This window comes from Patiria miniata, unplaced genomic scaffold, assembly GCF_015706575.1.
Source record: "Patiria miniata isolate m_02_andy unplaced genomic scaffold, ASM1570657v1 HiC_scaffold_2, whole genome shotgun sequence".
NCBI lineage: Eukaryota > Metazoa > Echinodermata > Asteroidea > Valvatida > Asterinidae > Patiria > Patiria miniata.
Genome location: NW_024037058.1, coordinates 5,269,997 through 5,296,414, shown reverse-complemented (window position 1 = coordinate 5,296,414; position 26,418 = coordinate 5,269,997). Strand labels below are relative to the sequence as shown.

Genomic DNA, 26,418 nt, shown 5'->3' with positions numbered 1-26,418 from the left:
CACTGGATTTTGCCCTACACTGAAGTATTTGTATGAACACTGTATAATCAGTGTTGAAAAAAGTTTGTGAAAAGAGTACTCGTACATCCCTCGGTAAAATTAACCTCCGTAAAATAAAAAATAAAGTGAGGTGGGATGGGGGGGGGGGTCATCTTCGTATTGGGGCTCTGTTCAAACCAGATGATCATGGACAATATGTGGCACTTTTCAGGGTCGCACATTTGCTGATGGTCGCCCAAAATTCCCAAAAGGATACTCTTAAAAGGCCGCTGGTAACAAAATAGGCACTGTTTAAAAAAAAAAAGGCATCGTTTAAAAAAAAAAAGGGCACTCTTTACAAATATCCGGGGGGAAGGGGTTACGCTAGAGTTAAAAGGGCACTTGTATACAAAAGGGCTGTCTTACTGTTACTCAGGTTGGGCTTGAACCCAGTACCTCCTGTTTAGTGCAGACGTCTTATCACTCCACCTTTGAGCTTGCCTGGGTCAGCTGGGTGGTTTGAGTTGAGGTGAGCTGGAGTTACTGCAACCAAATATTGTCTGTACCCCCAGGCATCACATTCACATCGGTTGGTGATCTGGTAGTGGCTGCAGGAGAAACTGTAAAGGTCTATCACCGATGTATTTCAAATCGTAGACTCAAAGTCCACTTTCCTTTAAGAAATTTCATAAAAAATACATTGACCTTCACATCGGTTTTATTTTTTGTTGTTTTATTATTGGTCTAACACTTGTTTGTAAAGTACAAACAATGCATGTCACTTATTTCTGTCATGAATATAAGGAGATTCATGTATTCCACATGTCTGTATTCTAACAGGTTTGATGGATCCTCCTGAATTTCTAGTAAATACGTATACACTTGTAATTGGCAAATACTGAGTTAACATGTACATGTACTTCATATGAGATAATGTGATGCTGTTGATTTCTATCAGATGTATAGACAGACTTACAGCTAGACCCACTGAATAAAAATCTTACCTTCAGGTACACATGAAATGAGCCACTGCTATCTGCCCATTCTGATGTAACTTACGGCAATGGCAGAAATGAACAAAGATGGCGATCTATGTATACGCCCCTCTGTATCAACACACACCATGTCACATGATTTTGAGTACACTCATTGGCAGTCCCTGGTTCCACTTATGTAGCGCTTTGGTACGTGCTCATAGTAAAATCAAATACAGTTTTTATATCAAATGGATCCAAAGGTCCTGGGCTGGTAATATTTGCAGTAGCCTACCAGTACCCAAATCCGATAACGTAGCACTTTGGTACGTGCTCACAGTAAAATCAAATAGAGTGTTTTATATCAAATTGATCCAAAGGTGTTGGGCTGGTAATATTTGCAGTACCAGTACCCAAATTCCAATAACGTAGCACTGTGGTACGTGCTCATAGTAAAATCAAATGCAGTGTTTTATATCAAATGGATCCAAAGGTCCTGGGCTGGCAATATGACAGACAGGTTTATCAGAAAGGTAAACATAAAGAAGCCACAGGGTCAATTACCTGATGCAGTTTAATATTCTAAACTGACTGTTATTGCAGATGACACCTGTTTTAATATCCTTTGACATGTTTCCAGTCAGGATACTCCCAAGGGCGTCAATTGCTTCTCAAAAGTGGGGGGAGGAGCATATCTTGAACAGTGTTAATGGGAGCGCTAAGCCCTAATGGTGTGGGGTCTAGGGCTCGCTGAAGGGCCCCAGGAAATGTATTCTAGATGCTCTGTGGTGTGATCTGAGGCAATTTCTGACCACTTCAAATGTTTGTGAGCAAAATAATCATCTTTTAGACATAATTTTTGCGTTTGGAGTCATCAGCTATTGTGAGCTATAGAATCATTATTGTTGGCAACAATTTTTATTCGGGGACAAAACAAGTGTGGAGGGGGGACTTTTCCCCCCGTCCCCCACCGATTGTCGCCCATGGATACTCAAGTCTGTTGTGTAGACAAAAGTAAACAAATATAAAGAGGTAAAAATTGGGTTTAATTTTCCCTCACTTTCTTTATATTTATCAACATTTTTTAGCTAGTGTGTGGTTGGTGTTTTACATGCATGTAAAGCATTCAACAGCACAACGCTTGCATTGTTCATTTGAATTATATTCATCATAACAAAACTTGTTATTTCTCTCAGTGATTCAGCATCAGCAGTGCTTTGTTACAAAATTTCCCAAACTCACATATTTGAGGCTTTCTCTCTTATTGCATCCCAGGTAAGTTCAGTTGACACTTATTGTAAATATTCATTTGTATTTTGTGCCCTCCATAGGCTGATTGGTCCATCCATTGCTGAGATGAATGCTGAGATTGGGGAGAGCCATGCCCACCTCTACACATCACAGACTGACGAACAGGTACTAACACAACAGCAGTTATGTGGTGTAAGTCTATTTTAAATCTAAATCCGGGTCTGCAAGCCATGGCAAGAGATTGAACATTCGTCCAGGGCGGTTGCAGCTGCACAAAACAAAAAATCGTGGATCAAGCTAAAGAGGGCAAATTTCGAAAGAGAGTCAAGCTACAGTTTTGATGTGATGTTTGTGATGTAAAATCTCCAAAGAGATTCAAGCTACAAAGAGATCAACTTTGATGACCTTCCGCCATCTCCCCCAAAAAAGAGCACATTTCATTCAAAAAGTAAGAGGAAAGTGGCCAGAAAATGCCTCACATTGCACCACAGAGCATCTAGAATCTAAAGTTTGAATCAACTATCACATAAAAAAAGTTCCACTTTAATATTAAAAGTGGATCAATTTTTTAATTAAAATTATGCTAATTTATGCACAGAAAGACCAACTTAATGAATTTCTTGAGAAATTTGAATCTTTACTTGCTACAACACCTTTTATAAGTGAACATTAATCATTTGTATTACATCACATATGAGAAATTCCTCCAAAAAAATTAAATTAGGTTCAATTTCTGAAGACAAGCCCATTTGTTGACTGGTGTGATGTGGGATACTTAAAAGTATGCTGTTTTCAATCTTCTCGGGGCCCACAACACCTGAGGCGAGATGCACCCCTAGGATGTTAAAAATGTCATATCCCACATCACACCTGTCAACAATTCTTTATTGTAATGGAAGTCTAACTAGAGAAAAAGTAATGTAGTACGTGTTGTCAATTTGTTCACTTTGAAATGTAGGTGCTATATGAAATGACAGTGGCAGTCAACTGTGAGGAAGCCAAGAAACCTGTCTGCAAAAACAAGAACAGATTCCCCAATGTACTTCCATGTACAGGTAAGTTCATTTTGTAGAAGTAAGTGTACTTTCATATAGACCGTTGAGTTGAAAAGTGGCCTCTTGAGGCAAATACTTGTTGGCACAGCTCAATGCAGGTTTCCTGTGCATAAATGGCAGTATTTCCATGAAACTAGTGCCCCAAAAAAATTAAATCAGAAGTTGCCAATGTTACTTTTGGAGTCAGTAGCCCTGGTAATTTACAAATTTCAGCATGAAGAAGATTTTGGTTGCAATTTATTATTTTCCTCTAGCAATCTATGTGCTCACTCTTGCATAAATCACTACCCCTCCCCCCCCCCCCAAAAAAAAAATTGGCTCACCTAGTTATGGAATATAACTTATTATAAACCCTCCTGAATGCAAACATACATTGTGTGCAAAGTTGTCATTTCAGTCAAAATCAGTCAAGTGACTGTCTTTAACGGTTGGGTGCTCCCTGCCTACATAAAGCAGGATTCACTGGTCAGGACTGTTGGTGTTACTTGATGCAGCTATATGCTCTCACTGTAGGTGATCAATATAAAGCCAGCTATGCATACCACTTGCCTGCTTTTGTCTGTTGACTTAATTTATGCCTATATATACAATAGACAAAATTGGAAATTTGTCAGCAGAAAAAATGAATATAATTATCTGGCTTGCCCGAGGTAAGAATCTCTCAAATCAGATTACTGTTGGTATATTAAGGCTGATGGGGTTATTTTCTTTGAATATTTCTTTATAATATCACATTTCTAGTGGGAAATTCAAAAACAAAACCCAATATTTCTTGAAAACAGAAGTACAGATTGGACGGAGTACGGTTCTTTATAACAATAAGAACTTTTTTTCAAAATACCTTTGGTTCATTTGTTGGCTTACGGTCTGAAATTTGTCTGGCGAAATGCATGATTAAATTAGTGTTTTGGTTTTTTTTTTTAGAGTTTTACTTACAAAACAAAGGTTTTCTAGCAGTATAGATATTACTCACTTCTGAATGATACATCAAATTGAGAAAATTGCTCCCCCCCCAACATTCAGTCAACGTTCATTATTTGCCCTCGGACAATAATCTACTCACATGTTTAACTGCTTCCCAGCTGCCCCTAATCAAAATCAATAATGTAAATGCCGGGAATGTGTCTCCTTGCATTATGCATATGTGTGTGCACAAAAGTAATCCAAAATAATAGCCTTTTAAAGGTTGCAACTGCCCCAAAATGGAAATGTTACCTAAACATTAGAACATACATGTTGAAAATTTATTCTAAAATGAATTGGTTGAAAACACATTAATTTATTACATTCAAGATATTTCCTGGTTTCCCTTCACACAAAAAAGACAAGCACCCAATTGATCTTAGAGCAAAAGAAATTACTCAAGTTGGACTACAGGATGATTAAATGATTTTCGATTCAGAATTGGGTTTAATTAAACTCTTCAAATCCATAGAGATTAAATGTCTCCAAGAAAATCCCCAAGGCAAATCAGGCTTCAGATTAAAACCTGAGTAGAATTTGACCAAGCAGTTACTATAGGGCCACTACTTTCCATTTCTGATCCATTTTCCAGTGAAGCAAACACTGTTGTTATAGTTGCCCTATAACTGTAGGCCCAAGCTCCCAATTTGGCAACATGGAAAATACTCAGGTGAAATCAATTGTAAGGAAATGTACATTACAATTATACCGCAGCACAGATTTGTAACACTTGACAAAAATTACACTGAATCATGTTATTCTACATGTAAGTTCTGTGTGATATGAACCTTTACCCCAGCCTGAAATACAAATCTCACAAAGCCTGCACTTGCATTTTGTATGTGAAAACAAGATGCCAAAATAACTTCTAATTTAGCCCCCAAACCATTTTTCTACACCCCCCTCCCCCTAAAAAACCCACATTCAACCACATTGTATCTCACTGGCTCAACACTCAAATAAAAGTCTTAGTTGTCCCCTTTTATTTGCATGCAATTGATGCTTTAAGATGCTGAAGATGTTATTAATGTTCTGTCATCCGCCATGTCAACTTTGCGTGGGATTGCACCCAACAGAAAAACAAGCCTCACTGTCTTGCATAATGTGTGAAAATAAAAATAAAAGGGGTTCCTTGGGAAGTGCTGTATACCACAGTGAATAATGAGTTATGTGAATAATAAGTTATACAGCATAATGACAGCAGTCATTATGCAACCATTATCACGCACACACAAACAATCAAGATGAAGGTACTTGTAGCAAAATTGAAATCAGTGTACACAGTCAAAGAAAAGACCCAAGAAAGTTTACAATCTGCAAGTGTTGCTAGATCATGCGTCTGCATATCTACTACACTTTATTGACCGAATGTTAAATTGTCAATAATTTTGATGAGAGACCATTTTTTTTGCTGCACAGTAAAGAAAACTTTCAACAAATGTGTACATCAGAACTGTCTGATATATTTGGTTTTGATGGGCATCGTTGGAATGTTTTGTTGATATAATGTTGAGTTTATTTACAAAGTTTTCATAATGGATTCATGAAACAAATGAAAGAGGATGATTACACATAACTGCTTGATAGTATTTCAACTGAAAGGATGCCAGTTGTAAAATTGAACAGTGGCCTCTCCATAGTCAGACACTCGGTGGCGCACTCACCCCTATTGTACATGTTAAACGTACATGTAGGTGAGATTTGAGACTTGCACGGTGGAGGTTCATACTCCATGCGAATGCACTGCCTCTAGAAAGTAGCAAGTTTTTGGTAGCACATTAAAGAATAGTTTCAACAACTGCTTAAAGAACTGGCTATTAGTTTGTGTAGGCACCATTGGAATTTGTTGTTGGCATAGTGTTGATTTTATTAACCGAGTTTTCATAATAGATTCATGTAAAAAATAAGTTTCAAGGATGATGATGATGACATCCTGAAAGCATGTCAATTGTTAAATTTAACAGTGGCCTCTCCATTGGCAAACACTTGGTGGTGCACTCACCCCATTAAGCCAGAGTCGTATATAGAGAGAGTTGCAACAACTAGCAAGTTGGATTTATTTTAGGTCCAACTCGGGTTGCGTATTGTCTGTAATGTTATGGGAGTTTTGTTCTCAGACACCAGTTTCTCTAATTTTCTGTATATTAAAATAACCCCACAATCTCACTTCAGAATATTTACTCATTCTTGGACCTATAATGGCGTCTGAAAATGATACCATTCATGTCGCAACTCTCTCTGTACTCGGCTCTGTATTAAATATGACACTCGTATATTTTGCAAGGTGAGACTTATAAGTTTGAAGATACACCATTTGAATTGACTGTCTCTAGAAGGTTCTGAGAGCCATGTTACATCAATTAGATATTGCAAGCTATTATTCAATATGTGCTGACACCAGAGGTGTGAATTACATTTGGAAAAGCTGTGTATAGGCCAGGTGCCAGACACATTATTTGCATAAATGCAATTCCCTCTTTAAACGCCCTGTCTCAATCTTTATTCACAAACAAACCAGACCAAGAAAATATTGCTAAATCAAGGAAGTAAACAACTCAATCATTTATGGAATTAACAAACTATTAACTGTTATGATACAGAACCTCTCACTAGTAGGTCATTCTATACATTTCGGGTCCAAAGTCTGTCATTTTTCCTGTCCCTGTTACTTCTGAACATTGTAACTTGAAGTTTCGGTGTTCGACTCGTGTGCCGTGGTACACAGGTTCGAATCCTGACCGTGTGAACATGGTGCTTGTGCTCTTGAGCAAGGCACTTTACCATTGTTGCTTCGTCCTTCAGATGGGACGTAAAGCCGTAGGTCCCGTGTGTTGTGTAATGCATGTTAAAGAACCCAGTAACACTTGTCGCTAAGAGGAGGGGTTTGCCCCGGTGTTTCTGGCAGTGGCAGCAATTATGCGCCGCAGCACCTAGCAAAAAGGTGCTACATAATGGGTCTCATAATGTTCATATACTTCATTTACCTGGCTTTGGTTGCATTCTCCCCCAGCGCTTTGTATCCTCTGGCCAAAAGCGCTATATAAATACAGTTATTCCTACAAATGTACTTTTAGGGAGACACGTTAGCGTAGAAATTTCGATAGTAGGGAGACACTGGCTTAATAGGTAGACACCTAGGTGTCGAAAATTTGCTGTCGAAATTGGGTTATATTTGTTGCTCGTAGTCTAAGTAGTAAAAATCCCGAAATTCGTGGAAAAAGGACAAGGGAACATATTGGTTAGGGCACATTTAATTCGGAAAATTTTTGTGCACAAGTCTATGGGAAAGTCTCCCTATTACCCCATTGCCGGTAATTATTATTATTATTATTATTAAAATTACTTGCAAGTTGCAAGTATTCCAAATATTTTTTTAATTTCTTGAGTAGGCGCTATGTTTGATTCAAATAAGCACTCTTGGAGGAAGAACACAAAAGTATAGTAGATGCAGTTTGGAGGAAGAACACAAAAGTATAGTAGATGCCAGATGTATAGGGACATGAAAAAGCGGACCCCAAATGTATAGATTGTTCCTAAATGCATCTTTTATTGCAGTATTCACATTGAAGAAAGGCAAAGAAAGGTGATTTCAATTTACAAATATACAACCATATTGCTAAACCTAGCTCAGTGTACAAATACATCAGTGAATTACCAAAAAAATAATATACAAATTTGCATTGAAATACCCAAGGTTTTTATTTTTTTAGCTGAGATGTAAATTTAAAGAAACTGATATTAATTTGATGCGGCACTCACAAACACTGCAAGAAACAATCATGGAATCATACGTGACTTACCATAGAATTGTTGTTACATTTTTTTTTACATAGTATGTACATTTTATTCAGTTGCTTTTAAATATTTGCATTTGTTTAATGTAGCATTAATGTTTATTCAAATCGAAATATTATTTGCATTCATTCAAATTTTATACTTAAACTTTAAACTGTTTTTCCATGAATTGAAAAATGTAAGAAAATGATTATTTTTTCATTGGTACATTTTACACTTTGAAAACTTGTCAAACATTAAGTTTTTTTGAGATTCTGAGAATATCACAGTAAATTGCCTTGATACTTTTTAAGAGATTATTCACATTTAAAAATATCAAAATGTTTAACTTGCGCATGTAACTTGTACATACAGCATTTCATAATGCTGCGCCTTAATGAGACAAACAGATTATTCCATTTGCTTCCATGCATGTTGAGACCCTGTCTATTTCCCCCAGAGTACAGTTCTGTTTGTGATGTGGAAATCAGCATAGGATATTCATATTGAGAACTAGGGCGCATTTGCTCACTCGCCACTTGGTGCAGCTCTGTTTACATGGGAAGACTGGCTCGTGTCTAGGCGCTCTGAGCAAACTTTCGTTAATATACCGAAAGTGTGTTAGCTAAACTTACTTCCTCACATCGCATCACAAAATACAAATTTTCCTCTTTCTCATGAATTTAATTTCTTCATGATTAAAGGCGAATAATTATGTGCACTTTCCCATTGGAAAACGGGCAACTCAGTGAAAATTTCGCGTTTCCTATGGAGGTCACGGCACATTTCCCCGATTTTTGAGGGTGCGGGTTTACTTCTTCGAACGGCACACGTATAAACCCGGTCGCATACAATTACCTCGCATGGTTTCTGAAAGAGAACACAATAAGCTTTCCTTTTATGTAACAACCGTTTTGATTGGTTGAGAAGAAAGAGGGGCACTTTTCTTGTCAAATCAGACATCGCTTTTGTTCTGAGGATCGACCTGCTGTTTATGTATAGTCCGGTCAACACAGTGGGGCTGTGCGGGTCGCTGGGTCAGTGCACCGTTGTGTGAGACCGCAGCGCATGCAGGACTTATGGGGGGAAAAGTTCTCCATATGTTGGATGAATTCTGGGTGTTTTGAAAGAAAAGAACATGGATAATGGGCTATGTTGTTGGTTTATTTTTATTCTTACTATCAATTTTATTATTTTGTCCTTACACTCAGTGATAAATCTGTACAGAATCTCCTGCAGCCACAACCAGATCACTGTCTGATGTGAATGTGATGCCCTGTTGACAACCACATCCCTTGATCACACATCCAATGTACTTGCCATCAGGACTGTAATGCAGAATATCACCTGTTGGATGTCTGTACACAGCAACATAGATGCTGCCATCACTGTCACAGCACACACCAGTAGGGTACAAACCCCCCAGCATTTTGCTAGTCATATCTACTGTGAATACACTGGCACCATAGTAGTCTAAACACACCAACCGTTTGTTGAAGCCAGTTGTGTAGATGAGGTGGTGATTGTACATTGTCAGATAATCCTCAATCATTGGAGCAGGCAGTCTCCTGATGAGGGACCCATCTGGGTTGTGTAGAGATATCTCCTTCTTGCCTTCATAACCCACTGCTATCAGATTGCTGTCATCCACTGCAAGGCATGTTGGTTGGCTGTCTGACCCTCTACCTGGTGTGAACTGATGGAGGAGCTGATGTTGCTTGTTGCAGACCTTAACTACTGGACCATCTAGAACAAGGAGCTTGTCATCCTTGCTCACTGCAATACACCTGACATCAGTGAGACAATAGTTGTGAAGCTTTTGTGGGATAGGAGATCCTTTCTTATGACTATATGGAATTGAAACTTCAAACAGTGCATCACTGTTTCCATTAAATCTTCTAGATAGTGCAAGTATTTTATTGTCAGAGAGTGCTGCAACATGTGTTATGAATGCATTTGTTAATTCAACGTATTCAATTTTGGTCTCCAGTTCCCATTTCTCCTTCACAAAGGATCTTCGTGGTCTTGGTGATTGCTTTGCTGCAGCCTTTGGCTCTTCTTCCAGAATGAGTCTCCCAAGTGACCTCTCACCTTCTTCAAAGTTCATGAAGGTCAACTTGTCAGGAACTTGCTGTGGCTGTTTCCCTGTCAATTCACTGAGGTTATGCAAGAGCTTCTGTTGAAGTCCAAGAATCTCATAGCAACTTGCTTGATTCATGAGTTGTTTCACCTCCTCCAGCTTGTGCTCTGTCTGTGTCACCTCTTTCCTGTTGGTAGCTTCAGCAGCTTCAAATGGTGTGATTCTCTCTTGGTAAATCCTATCTGTCTCTTCTAACAATTTCTGCTCCTCCTGTCGGATCTTGGCAACCTCTCTCTCGGCTTTTTCTGAGATTTTCTTTTTGATGTTTGCAAACATTTTGTTGAGTTTCTTGCGAGATTGGCATGTCTTATCTATGGTTTTGTTCAGTTTGGTTTTGCTTTTACCAATATTTGCAACAAGTTCTTCTACTTTTTTCTTACATTTCTCATAGGCCTCAGGTAAGCCAATAAAAGAGTGTTTTGGTTTTTCATGATCTAGAACAGTACACATGAGACATATGACTTCCTCACATGTATTACAGTAGACATTGAGATTCTGATCTGGATGCTTGCCGCATTTGGGAACTTCTTCTCTTAGTTTACTCTTGTAGACAATCTCTCCTGATCGAAGTTGAGCCAGTGTGTAGATTTTATGAGATTTCATGACAGTCATACGTTTATGAGCCTTTTGACATTCTTGACACAGGAATGATCACAGTCTATGCATCTTGAAATAGCTTGATTCTCCTCATCACAGGCTTGACATTTGATCTCTGACCCTTGACCTTTCAGTAGCTTTTCCTGCATTGTAACTTCCTCCACCAGGGCACTGAATGCAAAGTTATTAGGGAGATCAGCAACCCCAGACCCTTTCAACATGGTTTCACGTCTGCACAGAGGACATGTCAGCTTTGTACCACTAGGATCTTGGCTCTGTCTGAGCTCTTGGAGGCATTGCAGGCAAAAACTATGCAAACAGTCCAGCAGTTTGGGCTGCCTGAAACGGTTGGTGCAGATGGAGCATTCCAGATGATCCACACTAATCTTCTCCAACACTGATTGCACTGTAACATTAGATGCCATCTTCACTGTTGGGCTTGGTGCGATAGGATGGACCTTTAACCTACAAATGAAGCACATTAAAGGGAATATACATCATTTGCTTTTGCTGTAATTTTCAGAAATGGATGGAATTGGGGGGTTGGAAATATATAGCAAATATAGTTACACTGACTTTTTTGAGGTTTTTGGTTCGAAAATGCTATAAAAACCAAGAAAAACAATCATTTTTCTGTAGTCTGGTTCCCTGACTCCATATAAGAAGAAACAGAGCAGTTTACATACATTGGGGAATTGTAAGGTCAGGGAACCAGTTTAGCTGGCTCGTACCCGTTCATAGGTTTGTAATCGATTGCAAACAAGTGCGATGGTCAATTGGGGCCAGTATTTGAAAAAAAGCCAGTTTTTTTCCTACGCTCATCGGCCGATCAGCGCTGGAAATTGATACAAAAATACCACTTTTCTTGAAAATGACAGTATACCAGGTGCCATGATTTTACAGGATGCTTTACACTGTCATTCACTAACAGTCCAGCAAGGTATTTTAAAATGATTTGGTAGTTTTATTTTTTGATGTTTGCAAATGTTGTATTTTCCCTTTTATTAAAAGGTTTTGGAATTACATGTATTCAACTTCAAATGATCATTTGGTAAAGTTTAAAACATTTTGTCAAGTAGAGTATTCATAAACTTGAAGGTTTATTCATACACTATGTGCTTGATTCAAAACCTGATGTTAGTTATGTTTTTCCAAAAGAAAATAGCAATTTGTATAATAGGGTGACCATGTTTATGAAAGAGCATACTTTGTCCTGAAAATGTTACATTAAAAAATTCTCTTCAGCTGTTATCTGGGACATTTTCTACGTCTAATGTAAGTTGTAATAAAGTTCATAACAAGTCAAAACAAAAGTAGGTCTCAAGTAAAAAGGTTTTCAATGGCAAAAAAATGCTTTTGGCACAGTTTGTTTTATAAATAGTTTGTGAGTTGACCTGACAAAAAATGATTTTTCATTGACTTGATGAGGACGTGGCTACAGGTCTGAATGAAACAGTTCACAACAAAATTGAATTTTTTTTCTAACACTGGGTTTTGCCCTAAACACTGTGTACTCAGTGTAAAAAGTTTGTAAAAATAGCAGTCGCACATCCCTCCGTGAAAATGACCTCCATAAAATAGAAAATTAAGGTTAAGGGTGCTTTTCAAACCGCATGATCATCGACAATATGTGGCACTTTTCAGGGTGGAAAAATTGGCGATGGTCGCGCGAAATTCCAAAAAGGGCACACATAAAAGACCGCTGGTAACAAAAAGGGCACTTGTTTTAAAAAAAAAAAGGGCACTCTTTACAAATATGGGGGGGGGGAACACTGGTGTAAAACGGGGGATTGTATACAAAAGGGCACTCTTACTGTTACTCAGGTGGGACTCGAACCCAGTACCTCCTGTGCAGACGTTTTAATAATAATAATAATAGTAAAAGAACATTTGTAAAGCGCCGGTATCCGCCAAAAATAGGCACTCATGGCGCTCGAGGAGAAAGTCAAGTTAGGATTGTGTATTGTGAGAATAAGCTTGTTTGTACAGGTGAGATTTTATGTTTGTCTTAAATGTTGTGATGGATGGAGATGATTTGATAGCCAGAGGGAGTTGGTTCCACACTCGGGCTGACGCTGCAACAAAGGATCTGTCACCCCATAGAGTGGAGGTCCTGGGCTCGTGAAGCATCATGAGCTCACTGGAGCGGAGTCCGGTGCGTGCTGTTGAGTACGGGTGGATGAGGTCGATGAGATACACCGGCGCATTGTTGAGGAGGATTTTGAACACGAATAGGCCAAGTTTGTATTTGATTCTGTATGATACTGGAAGCCAGTGGAGATCTGCTAGTACAGGAGTGATGTGAGAATGTTTACTAGTGAGAGAGATTAGTCTGGCACTGATGTTTTGTAGTCGCTGCAAACGGTTTAGTTGATTTAGGTTAATGCCATACAATAGTGAATTGCCCATGTCAATTTTGGATGTGATGAAAGCGTGAACAAGTATTTCAGTTGTGTGTTTGTCAAGATATTTTCGTATGTGTCCGATGTTACGGATCGACATGCAGACTGATCTAGAGATTGATGTAAGGTGAGGTTCCATGGATAGAGATGAATCAAAGATAATACCAAGATTTCTGACTTTATTTGATGGCATGATGGTTGAATCACCAACCCTTATGGATGGAACATGAACTTTGCACGATTGCTGCTTTGAACCTATGATGATAAATTTGGTCTTTTCATCGTTGAATTTGAGCCAGTTGTGAGTCATCCAAGAACGTACGTCATCAATGCATGTTTCCATCTTCTGGATTGCTGAATCAACCTTGTGTTGTTGAGGGTCTACTGACATATATAATTGGGTATCATCTGCATAACAATGATAGGATAGACCATGCTTTCGAATGATTTCACCAAGTGGCATTGTATACAGAGAGAACAAGACGGGCCCTAGGACTGATCCTTGAGGTAGCCCAAAATCAAGAGAGACAGTAGATGAACTTGAATCATTGACCCAGACAAATTGAGATCGGTCATTAAGGTATGATTTAAACCAGTCTAATGCTCCACCTCTGAGCTTGCCTTGGTCAGCTGGGTGGTTTGAGTACTCTAGGTAGCAGGAGTTAATGCAACCAAATATAGTCTGCACCGAAGAAAAAAATTTTTCAAGTACTTTAACTGGCTCATATTTCAAAACATAGACTCAAAGTCCACTTTCCTCAAAGAAATTTCATTAAAAAAACGTTTACCTTCACATCGGTTTATATTTTTTTTGTTTTATTATTATTTTGTGATTCACTAAGCTACGTCTGTGACGAATCTTCTTAAAGGTCTCACACTTCTTTGTAAGAGACTACATGTAAGTACAAACAATGCGCTTCACTTATTTCTGTCATGAATATAAGGAGATTCATGTATTCCACATGTCTGCATTCTAACAGGTTTGACAGATCCACATGAATTTCCTTGTAATTGGCAAATACTGAGTTTACATACATGTACCTCATATGAGATAATGTGATGCTGGTGATTTACATCAAATGTATAGACAGACTTACAGGTAGACCCATTAAATAAAAATCTTACCTTCAAGTACATATGAAATGAGCCATTGCTATCTGCCCATTCTGATGTCACTTACGGCAATGGTTGAAATGAACAAAGATGGCGTTCTATGTATACGCCCCTCTGTATCAACACCATGTCACATGATTTTGAGTCATTTGCAGTCCCCAGATTCCACTTCTGTAGAGCTTTGGTACGTGCTCATAGTAAAATCAAATGCAGTGTTCTATATCAAATGGATCCAAAGGTCCTGGGCTGGTAATATTTGCAGTACCAGTACCCAAATCCGATAACGTAGCACTGTGGTACGTGCTCATAGTAAAATCAAATGCAGTGTTTTATATCAAATGGATCCAAAGGTTCTGGGCTGGTAATATTTGCAGTCCCCAGATTCCACTTATGTAGAGCTTTAATTGGTACGTGCTCATAGTGAAATCGAATACAGCATGCTGACTGTGTTTTATATCTAATGGATCCAAGAGTCTAGAGCTTGTAATTAGCAAGATTATGGACAGGTTTATCAGAAAGGTAAACATAAAGAAGCCTCAGGGTCAATTACCTGATACAGTTATTCTGAGCTGACTTGTATTGCAGATGACACCTGTTTTAATATCCTTTGATATGTTACCAGTCAGGATACTCACACAGGTGTCTATCGCTTGTGGAATTTCCTGATTCTCGAAAGTGGGGGGAGGGGCATATCTTGAACAGAGTTAATGCGAGCGCGAAGCCCTAACAGGCATGGGGTCTAGAACCCGCTTAAGGGCCCCGGAAAATGTTGTATTCTAGATGCTCTGTGGTGTGATCTGAGGCAATTTCTGACCACTTCAAATTGTTGTGAACAAAATAATCATCTATTTTTTAGTTTGGAGTCATCAGTTATTGTGAGCTATAGAATCCTTTTGTTGTCAACAATTTTAATTCGGGGACAAAAAAAGTGGCGGGGGGGGGGGGGGTACACAAATGATATGATATCCTCCGACTTTAAAAAAGTGGGGAGGGAGGACTTGTCCCCCCGTCCCCCACCGATTGTCGCCCATGGATACTCAAGTTTGTTGTGTAGACAAAAGTAAACAAATAAAAAGAGGTAAAAATTGAACTGACAGTAATTAGTTTTGGAACGTAGTTTTGTTCTGTTGTGGGTTTAATTTTCCCTCACTTTCTTTATATTTATCAACATTTTTTAGCTAGTGTGTGGTTGGTGTTTTACATGCATGTAAAGCATTCAACAGCACAACGCTTGCATTGTTCATTTGAATTATATTCATCATAACAAAACTTGTTATTTCTCTCAGTGATTCAGCATCAGCAGTGCTTTGTTACAAAATTTCCCAAACTCACATATTTGAGGCTTTCTCTCTTATTGCATCCCAGGTAAGTTCAGTTGACACTTATTGTAAATATTCATTTGTATTTTGTGCCCTCCATAGGCTGATTGGTCCATCCATTGCTGAGATGAATGCTGAGATTGGGGAGAGCCATGCCCACCTCTACACATCACAGACTGACGAACAGGTACTAACACAACAGCAGTTATGTGGTGTAAGTCTATTTTAAATCTAAATCCGGGTCTGCAAGCCATGGCAAGAGATTGAACATTCTCTCCGGTGCGGTTGCAGCTGCACAAAACAAAAAATCGTGGATCAAGCTAAAGAGGGCAAATTTCGAAAGAGAGTCAAGTTACAGTTTTGATGTAATGTTTGTGATGTAAAATCTCGAAAGAGATTCAAGCTACAAAGAGATCAACTTTGATGACCTTCCGCCATCTCCCCAAAAAACGAGCACATTTCATTCAAAAAGTAAGAGGAAAGTGGCCAGAAAATGCCTCACATTGCACCACAGAGCATCTAGAATCTAAAGTTTGAATCAACTATCACATATAAAAAGTTCCACTTTAATATTTAAAGTGGATCAATTTTTTAATTAAAATTATGCTAATTTATGCACAGAAAGACCAACTTAATGAATTTCTTGAGAAATTTGAATCTTTACTTGCTACAACACCTTGTCTGAAGACAAGCCCATTTGTTGACTGGTGTGATGTGGGATACTTAAAAGTATGCTGTTTTCAATCTTCTCGGGGCCCACAACACCTGAGGCGAAATGCACCCCTTGGATGTTAAAAATGTCATATCCCACATCACACCTGTCAACAATTCTTTATTGTAATGGAAGTCCAACTAGAGAAAAAGTAATGTAGTACGTGTTGTCAATTTGTTCACTTTGAAATGTAGGTGCTATATGAAATGACAGTGGCAGTCAACTGTGAGGAAGCCAAGAAACCTGTCTGCAAAAACAAGAACAGATTCCCCAATGTACTTCCATGTACAGGTAAGTTCATTTTGTAGAAGTAAGTGTACTTTCATAAAGACCGTTGAGTTGAAAAGTGGCCTCTTGAGGCAAATACTTGTTGGCACAGCTCAATGCAGGTTTCCTGTGCATAAATGGCAGTATTTCCATGAAACTAGTGCCCCAAAAAAATAAATCAGAAGTTGCCAATGTTATTTTTGGAGTCAGTAGCCCTGGTAATTTACAAATTTCAGCATGAAGAAGATTTTGGTTGCAATTTATTATTTTCCTCTAGCAATCTATGTGCTCACTCTTGCATAAATCACTACCCCCTCCTCCCCCCCCCCCCAAAAAAAATGGCTCACCTAGTTATGGAATATAACTTATTATAAACCCTTCTGAATGCAAACATACATTGTGTGCAAAGTTGTCATTTCAGTCAAAATCAGTCAAGTGACTGTCTTTAATGGTTGGGTGCTCCCTGCCTACATAAAGCAGGATTCACTGGTCAGGACTGTTGGTGTTACTTGATGCAGCTATATGCTCTCACTGTAGGTGATCAATATAAAGCCAGCTGTGCATGCCACTTGCCTGCTTTTTTACTTATACTTACAAAACCTATAAAAGAAAGGTTTTCTAGCAGTTTAAATATTACTCACTTCTGAATGATACATCAAACTGAGAAAATTGCTCCCCCCCCCCCAACGTTCAGTCAATGAAAAATTACCCCAAAATTTTGAATTATTTGCCCTCAGACAATAATTTACTCACATGTTTAATTGCTTCCCAGCTGCCCCTAATCAAGATCAATAATGTAAATGCCGGGAATGTGTCTCCTTGCATTATGCATATGTGTGTGCACAAAAGTAATCCAAAATAACAGCCTTTTAAAGGTTAAACATTTTAAACATTAGAACATACATGTTGAACATTTATTCTAAAATGAATTGGGTGAAAACACATTACTTTATTACATTCAAGATATTTCCTGGTTTCCCTTCACACAAAAAAGACAAGCACCCAATTGATAGAAGAGCAAAAGAAATGACTCAGGTTGGACTACAAGTTGTTGGAATGATTCTTGATTTCAAAGTTTGATTTAATTAAACTTTTCAAATGCAAAGAGATTAAATGTCTCCAAGAAAATACCCAAGGAAAATCAGGCTTCACATTAAAATCTGAGTAGAATTTGCCCAATCAGTGACTATAGGGCCACTTTCCATTTCACAATATGTGTTTACAATATTAGGAAAACATAAATGCAAAGCCAACCATGAAACTACAAGGAGATCTTTCAACATGGTTGTAATGTAGTTGAATTCACTGAAAATGACAGAACCCAAAACTGAACATTTTGTTTCAAATTTTTTTTCATAAAAAAATCATATCTTTTGTATATATCTTTTTCTGCTGAGACTATTTGATTTTTGTAAATTAAGAACTAAATTCTGATCCATTTCCCCAGTGAAGTAAAAATTTAGTTGCCCTATAACTGTAGGCCCAAGCTCCCATTTTGTCAACACAGAAAAATACAAAGGTGAAAATATAATGTAAGGAAATGTACATTACAATTCGTCGTGTGCCCGGCAGAAGGGCATATGTGCGCATGCCTTTATGCAATAGCGCGTAATGACCAAAATGTTCCCAGCAAAAGGGCATATGCAGAAAACTGCCTCCATTTGAATGAAATGTAAACATTTTCATCAGAAATTAATACAAGTTGATCCAAAACTTATGATTCATACGTGTGACAAATTTCAAATTCGTACGATTTATATTACGTGTGGGAGAACATTGGATACATAATGCGCGCGAGGGAACAATGGAACCTTTCAATGCAATTTTCTTGAAAATGATTTTTGCATCAGAACGCTCATATACCCTTCTGCCGGGCACCCGACGAATTATACCCAAGCACAGATGTGTACTGCACAAGGCACTGCCAATGAAGAGTGTATCACAAACAAAAGTGACTGTTTGCATTTCCATCGTTACGGAATTTACATTCAGAGCCTAAAACCAATTTGAAACGATAAAGTGAAATACTTGCAGCGAAAGCAAATTCTATATAATTTGGTACAACTCTAGCTTAGGCCTTAATAATGTACAACATGTGTAAATAATGTAATGTGAGCTGAATTCATTAATAAGATATGCATATAAGCGCTGTAAACAACCATTACAAATTTTATGCTTTAAGACACAGATGTTTGATTTCCAAAATGCATTGACAAAAGTCTGTGAAGTTTCTTGCAAGAATTTAATGAAATAACTATGTTATGTTTGATATAGGTTCACTTTATAAAAATACCAATGACATTTTACAAAATGGAACTTTGATATTATAAAAAACATGCTTTTGTTGTTACGGACATTACATTAAAAAGGTACGAACATTGCGTGTATGAAATCAACTTCAAACACATGACTACCAAAAACAACTATGAATTAAGCCCCGAAACATGTTGTTGTTTTTGTTTGTTTTTTAATTCACCACATTTTATCTCACTGGAACCACTCAAAATTGGATACGGTTCCACATTTAAGATTGTGATTCTTGTTCTGAAGATTTCATAAATTTGCCACTTTTAGTAATGGTATGGAATTGCCCCTAACTTAAAAACGCGCCACTCTTTCTTTCATAATGTGTGAAAATAAGAATGAAATGAGATCCTTGGGGGGTACTATACATGTGCATTAACTGTAGTCATTGTTGAACAATGATCATGCACTAAAAATCAAGAATAAGGTACCAAAATAAAAATTAGTGTAGGCTACAGAGTTGAAGAAGAGACCCAAGAAAGTTTACTATCTCCAAGTGTTGCTAAGTCATGCATGTATGTCTGCATATCTACTACGCTTGAATGACCAAATGTTAAATTGTCAAGAATTGTAATGAGAGACCACTGCTTTGCAGTTAATCAAAACTTTCAACAAACACTTACAGAAATATCTATTCAGTTTGGGAGGGTACCCTTGGAATTTGTTGTTGGAATAATGTTGAGTTTAGTTACAAAGTTTTCAAAATGGATTCAGGTAAAAATAAATCAAAAGAGGATGATAACACATACAAACGGTATGTCAGCTGAAAGAAATGCAATTGTATAATTGAACATTGACCTCTCCATAGTCAGACACCTGGTGGCGCACTCACCCCTATTAAACATGTTAAATTGAAGTTTTGTAGGTGAAATTTGAGACTTGCATGGTGGAGGTTCAACTTAAAAGTTTGTAGGTACATGTGAGTTGACTGTCTCTAGAAAGTGAGTGAGTTCTGATAAGAAGCAGAGGTGTGTTACACCAATAAAGATAGTGAGTTATTAATTCAATTTATTTTGACACTAGAGGTGTAAATGACATTGATACAAAGCTGTGTATAGGTCAGGTGACAACCTCATAATTTGCATAAATGCAATTCCCTATTTAACCCCTGTTTCTCGATCTTTATTCCCAAAGGCAACCAAGCCTAGAGAAAATTAGTTATTCAAAGTAGCGAACATCTCCATCATTTATTAAATTAACATACTATAAACTGTAATGATACAGAACCTCTCACAAGTAGGTCATTATGTTCATTTAACGTCCAAAGTCTGACATTTTACCTGTCCCTGTTACTTCTGAATTTTGTTTTGTGCCATTCCTGTGACATCCGAAATGACTTGCAAGTTGCAAGTATTCCAACTAATTTTTGTTGTTGTTGAATAGGCTGTATGATTCGAATAAGCACTCTTGGAGGAAGAATTCACTCATAAAGTAGATATAAAGGGACAGGAAAAAATGGACCCTAAATTAATAGATTGTTCCAAATGCATCTTCTATTGTGATATCATTGATTCACATTGAAGAAAGGCAAAAAAGGTGATTGCAATTTTACAAATAGACAACCATATTACTTACTACTTCTACACGTACATACATCTGTGAATACTAAAAGGTGTATGCAAATTGCGTTAAAAACCCCAAGGTTTTTATTTTGAACTGAGACGTTTATTTAAAGAAACGATAATAATTTGATGCGGCATTCATAAATCACTGTGAAGAAACAATTATGGGATCATATATGATTTACCGTAAAACTGTATCTTTGTTAAAAGTTGACCTTTACATGTATGTTTTATCCAGTTGCTTTTAAATATTAAGTTTTGTTATAATGAAGCTTCAAAACTTTTCTGATTAAAAATGTTATTTGCATTCATTTCCATTTTATACTAAAACTATGAACACTTTTCCTATTAATTGAAAATTAAGTTTTACAAATGTAAGAATATGTTGATTTTTCAGAGAGCCAGCATGGTTACATGTACATCTCACACTTGGAAACACACATCTTTCATTGGGTGATTGTGTATGACCCGATTACTGTTTTAAAATTTTACATATTAATCTTTCTTTGTTTGTTTCTTCTTCTTTTTTCCCCTACAATAATTCTCCGCAGGTTTTGTCCTAAACGGTTTATATATGAACTTGTAACTTTGAACATATATCGACCACGATCCCCAAGTGGTGCAATATATTACTCTGTTGTCTGATGACGTCATCAGGTGTCAAACTACAAGCAATTTTCATTTTTTTAAAAATGGCCGTGTTCTTTCACCTCTAACTCTTTAACTAAATAATGGATCATGTTCATATTTTGTAGTCAGATAGACCATTCATTAATAAACATTTTTGGTACTTCAAGTCACTTGACCTTTACTTCCTGGTCTTCCGGAAGGTCTAAGTTAGGAGAATTTAAATACAAACAGGAGCCTCACAATCCAAACGAACCTTATTTCTTCCAAACGATTCACGGGATGACAATAAAAGCTGGTAGGAACTTGAACCTTGGTCTACAGATCTGAAAGATTTTGTGATGTCATCATGATGTCATCAGGTATCAAATTACAAGCGATTTAAGCTCAAACGTTTTTTTTCCAATGTTGCTTCAGGCAATATTTTTGTTTCCCAGGCGTAAAGCCAATTTGACCTTAATTTCCTGTGTTACTGGAAATGCAATGAGAAGATAACTTGAAAACGGAAGCATTTTACTACAGTCATATAATTATATTATCCTAATAGTTAGTGAAGAATGACAAGCAAAAACATTTGCATAATGACGCTATTACCTGAAAGGGCCCCCTCTAGCGGTACGTCAACGATAGATAAAAATTTTCAATTTAAAAACCATTCTTCACAATTCACAAAACTACCAAGAGATATTCTTTTTATAACCGCAAAGAACTTTGTGAGGCTTCAGAATCGTGACATCATCGGACTCGAAGTTATTGTAAGGAGAATTTGAAAATGATAAGTTTTCTTACTATTAAACTCAAATCCATCATTTGATCCATGTCCAATGAATATGTTAATATTTCACAGCACAAATAATGGTATCTAGTACAATGTTGACCTCGGTCTTCCAAATACTGTGACGACATCAAACCAGAAGGTTTTAATTTTTCATTAATATATACACTTAAATATTTGTTATAATTTCAGTATTTTCAGAAGTTCTTTTCACTGCATTAACGTTTGTCATGTATTAACCAAATCAATATTGAGTTTGCACATTTTCAATCAAACTGATAGTAATGTGTACGTGTATCTGTCGTGTAAATATATTGTATACTGACAATGTTTAAAAACGGAAAGGATGTTTTTTGTTGTTCAAGTTTAAACAAATGGTTCCACTGGAAAAATACTTGATTTTTTTTCTATTCTGACAATTAATATTCACAACTTAAGTGGGCAAGTACAACATAATATTTGCATCCCGATCACTCTACATTTGTAACTCAAACGCAAATCTCTAGTTGATTTTGTGTTTGCTGAGTTTCTGAGAATATTATGTGTTGATTGCCTTCTTGTTGTTATACTTTCCAAGTGATTATTGCGGGACAAAAGTGTGTTATTTTTCTTTCAGTTATTTTCAGGAGATTATTTAAATTTAAAAATATGAAATTATGTTCAACTTTAACTTGTACATACATTGTACATGTAGACAGTAGCGGCACCAGACTAACGGGGGGGGGGGGGGGGGACAAGTGAAGGGCAAAGAAATGAATTTGTTTGGGGTAGGGGGCAAAATTAAAAAACAAATGCCCATGTAAAATTAACAGGGAGGGGGGCACGTTACACCATTTGACGCTTGGGGGGCACTGGTCAAAAACACTCATATGTACATATAGCGGCGTTTTAGGGCCATTTCCAACAGTTTCCAGTCTGAAATATACCTATTCAAAGTGCAGTTTCATTTCAACTTCTAGTCTCTTTTCTTTTTCCTTTTCATTTAACTTATTTTTTCATCCCTTTTCTCTTTTCCCCCACGCCTATATAATGTTGTGTTGTACTTAGACAAAACAGATTATCCCATTTGCTTTCACGAATGTTTAGGCGCTGCCTATTTCCCCAGAGTAGAGTTCTATTTATGATGTGAAAATCAGCATCAAATATTTTGTATGACTGCTGAGAGTTGTTTTGAAAAAAACGTTCATGTGTTTGGTTTTTTGTTTGTTTTCGAAGGGAATAATCATATAGTCCAGCGGTATAATCATATAGTCCTCACACTCGGTGATAGATTTTTACAGACTTTTCGGCAGCCACAACCAGATCACCATCCAATGTGAATGTGATGCCCCGTGGAGAATCACATCCCTTGATCACACATCCAATGTACTTGCCATTAGGATTGTAGTGCAGAATCTCACCTGTTGGATGTCCATACACAGCAACATAGATGCTGCCATTACTGTCACAGCACACACCAGAGGGCAACCCATCCCTCTGCATGTTGCTGGTCATGTCTACTGAGAATACACTGGCACCATAGTAGTCTACACATACCAACCTTTTGGTCACGTCTGTTGTGTAGATAAGGCGGTGATTGTGCATTGTCAGATAACATCCAATGAATGGAGCTGGCAGTCTCCTGGTGAGGGATCCATCTGGGTTGTGTAGAAATATCTCATTCTTGCCATCATAACCCACTGCTATCAGAGTGTTCTCGTCCACTGCAAGGCAAGTTTGTTGGCTTTTTGACCATCTGCTTGGTGTGAACTGGTTGAGGAGCTGATGTTGCTTGTTGAAGACCTTGACTTTTGGACCATCTACGACAAGGAGCTTATCCTTGCTCACTGCAATACACCTAACATTAGTGAGGCCATTGATTTGTAGCCTTTGTGGGATAGGAGATGTTGCACGTTGACTATTGGTCAGTGACAGTGTGAGTAATGCATTCACCAAATTGTCTAATACAAGTATTTGATTGTTAGAGAGTGCTGCAACAAGTGATATAAATGTAAGTTTTAATCCAAAGTTCTTGACTTCAGTCTTTAGTTCCCATTTCTCGATCACATATGATCTTCCAGGTCTTGGTGATTGCTTTGCAGCACCCCTTGACTGTTCTTCAGTCTTCAATTCCCGTTTATATTTCATGCATGATCTTCTAGGTCTTGGCTCTTCTTTCAGAATGAGTCTCCCAAGTGACCTCTCACCTTCTTCAAAGTCCATGAAGGTCAACTTGTCAGGAACTTGCTGTGGCTGTTTCCCTGTCAGTTCACTGAGGTTATGCAAGAGCTTCTGCTGAAGTTCGAGAATCTCATAGCAACTTGCTTGATTCATGAGTTGTTTGACGTCCTCCAGCTTGTGCTCTGTATGTGTCACCTCTTTCCTGCTGTTAGCTTGAGTAACTTCTAATGTTCTGACTCTGTCTTGATGAATCCTGTCCATCTCGTTCATCAACTTCTGTTCTTCATTTTGGATCTTTACAATCTCCTTTTGTATCTTTGCAACTTCCTGTTGGAGCTTTGTAATCTCCTGTTTAGCCTTTTTGGAGACTTTCTTTTGAGTGTTGGCAAACATGATGTCCAGCTCTTTTCAGATTTGCACGTCTCTTCTAAGGTGGTGCTCATTTCTGTTTTTCTGCTCTCACATTTTTGGACCATTTCTGTGACCTTCTTCTTACATTTCTCTACTGCCTCAGGTAATCCAGTGAGTGAGTGTTTTGCATGATTAAGTAAAGAGCACGTTGTACATATGACTTGCTCACATGAATTGCAGTAGACATTGAGATTCTGATCTGGATGCTTGCCACATTTGGGAACTTCTTCTCTAAGTTTACTCTTGTAGACAATCTCTCCTGATCGAAGTTGAGCCAGTGTGTAAATGTTATGAGATTTCATGACAGTCATACGTTTATGAGCTTTTTGACATTCTTTACAGAGGAAATGATTACAGTCCATGCATCTTGAAATAGCCTGATTCTCCTCATCACAGTTTTGACATTTGATCTCTGACCCTTGACCTTCCAGTAGCTTTTCCTGCATTGTAACTTCTTCCACCAGGGCACTGAATGCAAAGTTATTAGGGAGATCAGCAACCCCAGATCCTTCCAACATGGTTTCACGTCTGCACAGAGGACATGTCAGCTTTGTACCACTAGGATCTTGGCTCTGTCTGAGCTCTTGGAGGCATTGCAGGCAAAAAGTGTGCAAACAGTCCAGCAGTTTGGGCTGCCTGAAACGGTTGGTGCAGATGGAGCATTCCAGATGATCCACATTAATCTTCTCCAACACTGATTGAGCTGTAACATTAGATGCCATCTTGGTCCTTCAGTTCAGCATGTATTGTTAATATTCTTGGACCTGTTAATTAGAAGAACAAGGTGACCTGCATCTTAAATCATGAATCATTAGTTCTTCTGTGGTTTGGTCAAATGGGTCTGATTCTTTTCTTTTTTCTTTTTTTAGTGTACATTTTGTTTTACGGACACACTGTTCGATTTCTAAAACATAAATGGGTGCACCTGTAAACAAAAAAAGCAAAATCTAAAGGCACTGAAATTTGATATTATTTTCCCCCAAAAAAATCCTCCAAAGGCACAAATGTTTATGAAGAAAAAGTTTATTATTGCATGGTGTACCTTTCTCATATTAAAAAAATGAAGTATAAAAAATAAAGAGGAAAAATTAGGCAAAAGTTGCCAGGTCATGAGCAGGCTGAATGCACAATATGCTCTACACCAAGGCACAAGCGCGCTGCCACTAACCATTCAGTCAATATACTTTTTCAATATTCAATATTTGGTCTTGCCCTTCACCAAAGTATTTTTATACTTTTTATGAAGTTGCATTCACGTAAACATTCGTGTAAACAAAGTTTTGTACCATATTGCCAGCCATGGGCATTGCCCATGCGTTTGCCGTATCTCAACAAAACCCAGGCGATGTATGGCCAGAGAAACTGACACTTCTCTGGCTGTGTTGTGATACGGTAAATTTCATGCTTTTATTTGTTCCAACACTGCCACTGCAATAATCACAAGCACGGAGAAAATATAAAATTAAAAAGTGGCTAAACATTTCAATTTGATCTTTTTCAATTTGGCATACAAAATAAAAAAGTCAGCAGAAAAGAAAAAGAGTGTGGCCTTAATGAAAGTGTAGCTTTTCTAATACATGAAAAAAAAAAACACCCAAAAACGTCTAGTCCAATGATAGTTGATAGAATGCATTAACTCATTTTTCCCCATTTGGTGAAGTCATGACCTTCTTCAGACTGGTTAAACACACTGATCATGGTGCATCAGAGAAGGAAACTGAAGTTGGTAGTCTAATGTCTGCACAGATCCCTATGCCTATTGTGGTTACATTTGTCAAGCTTATTCTCAACTAAACATACCTGAATGATGTCAGAAGTTATTTCTGCAATCAATTTGGCTGTTTGATGAAGAAACTGGTGGACTGTTTGGTAGATTCTCACTCTCTGGATTGACTTGAATGTCTGTAGGGTGTGGCATTGCTCACTGCCTGTAAATTCCCAATTTTATAAATACACCAGACTGCAATGGATCACAGGTCACAGTTGTTGTCGTGTTGCCTAGTCAACAGGTATTGTTGTTTTTTGAAGCCTTC

The 26,418-nt window shown here is 37.7% G+C and overlaps 1 long non-coding RNA gene across 1 annotated transcript; it reads left to right on the top strand.

Moving 5' to 3' along the window:
- Window positions 1–1,167: 1,167 nt before the first annotated feature.
- LOC119726144 lies at window positions 1,168–16,533 on the top strand. The gene is made up of 4 exons (XR_005270778.1): window positions 1,168–2,369; window positions 3,163–3,259; window positions 15,670–15,781; window positions 16,474–16,533. It is a non-coding gene; the product is annotated as an uncharacterized LOC119726144 (long non-coding RNA).
- The last annotated feature ends 9,885 nt before the right edge of the window (window positions 16,534–26,418 follow it).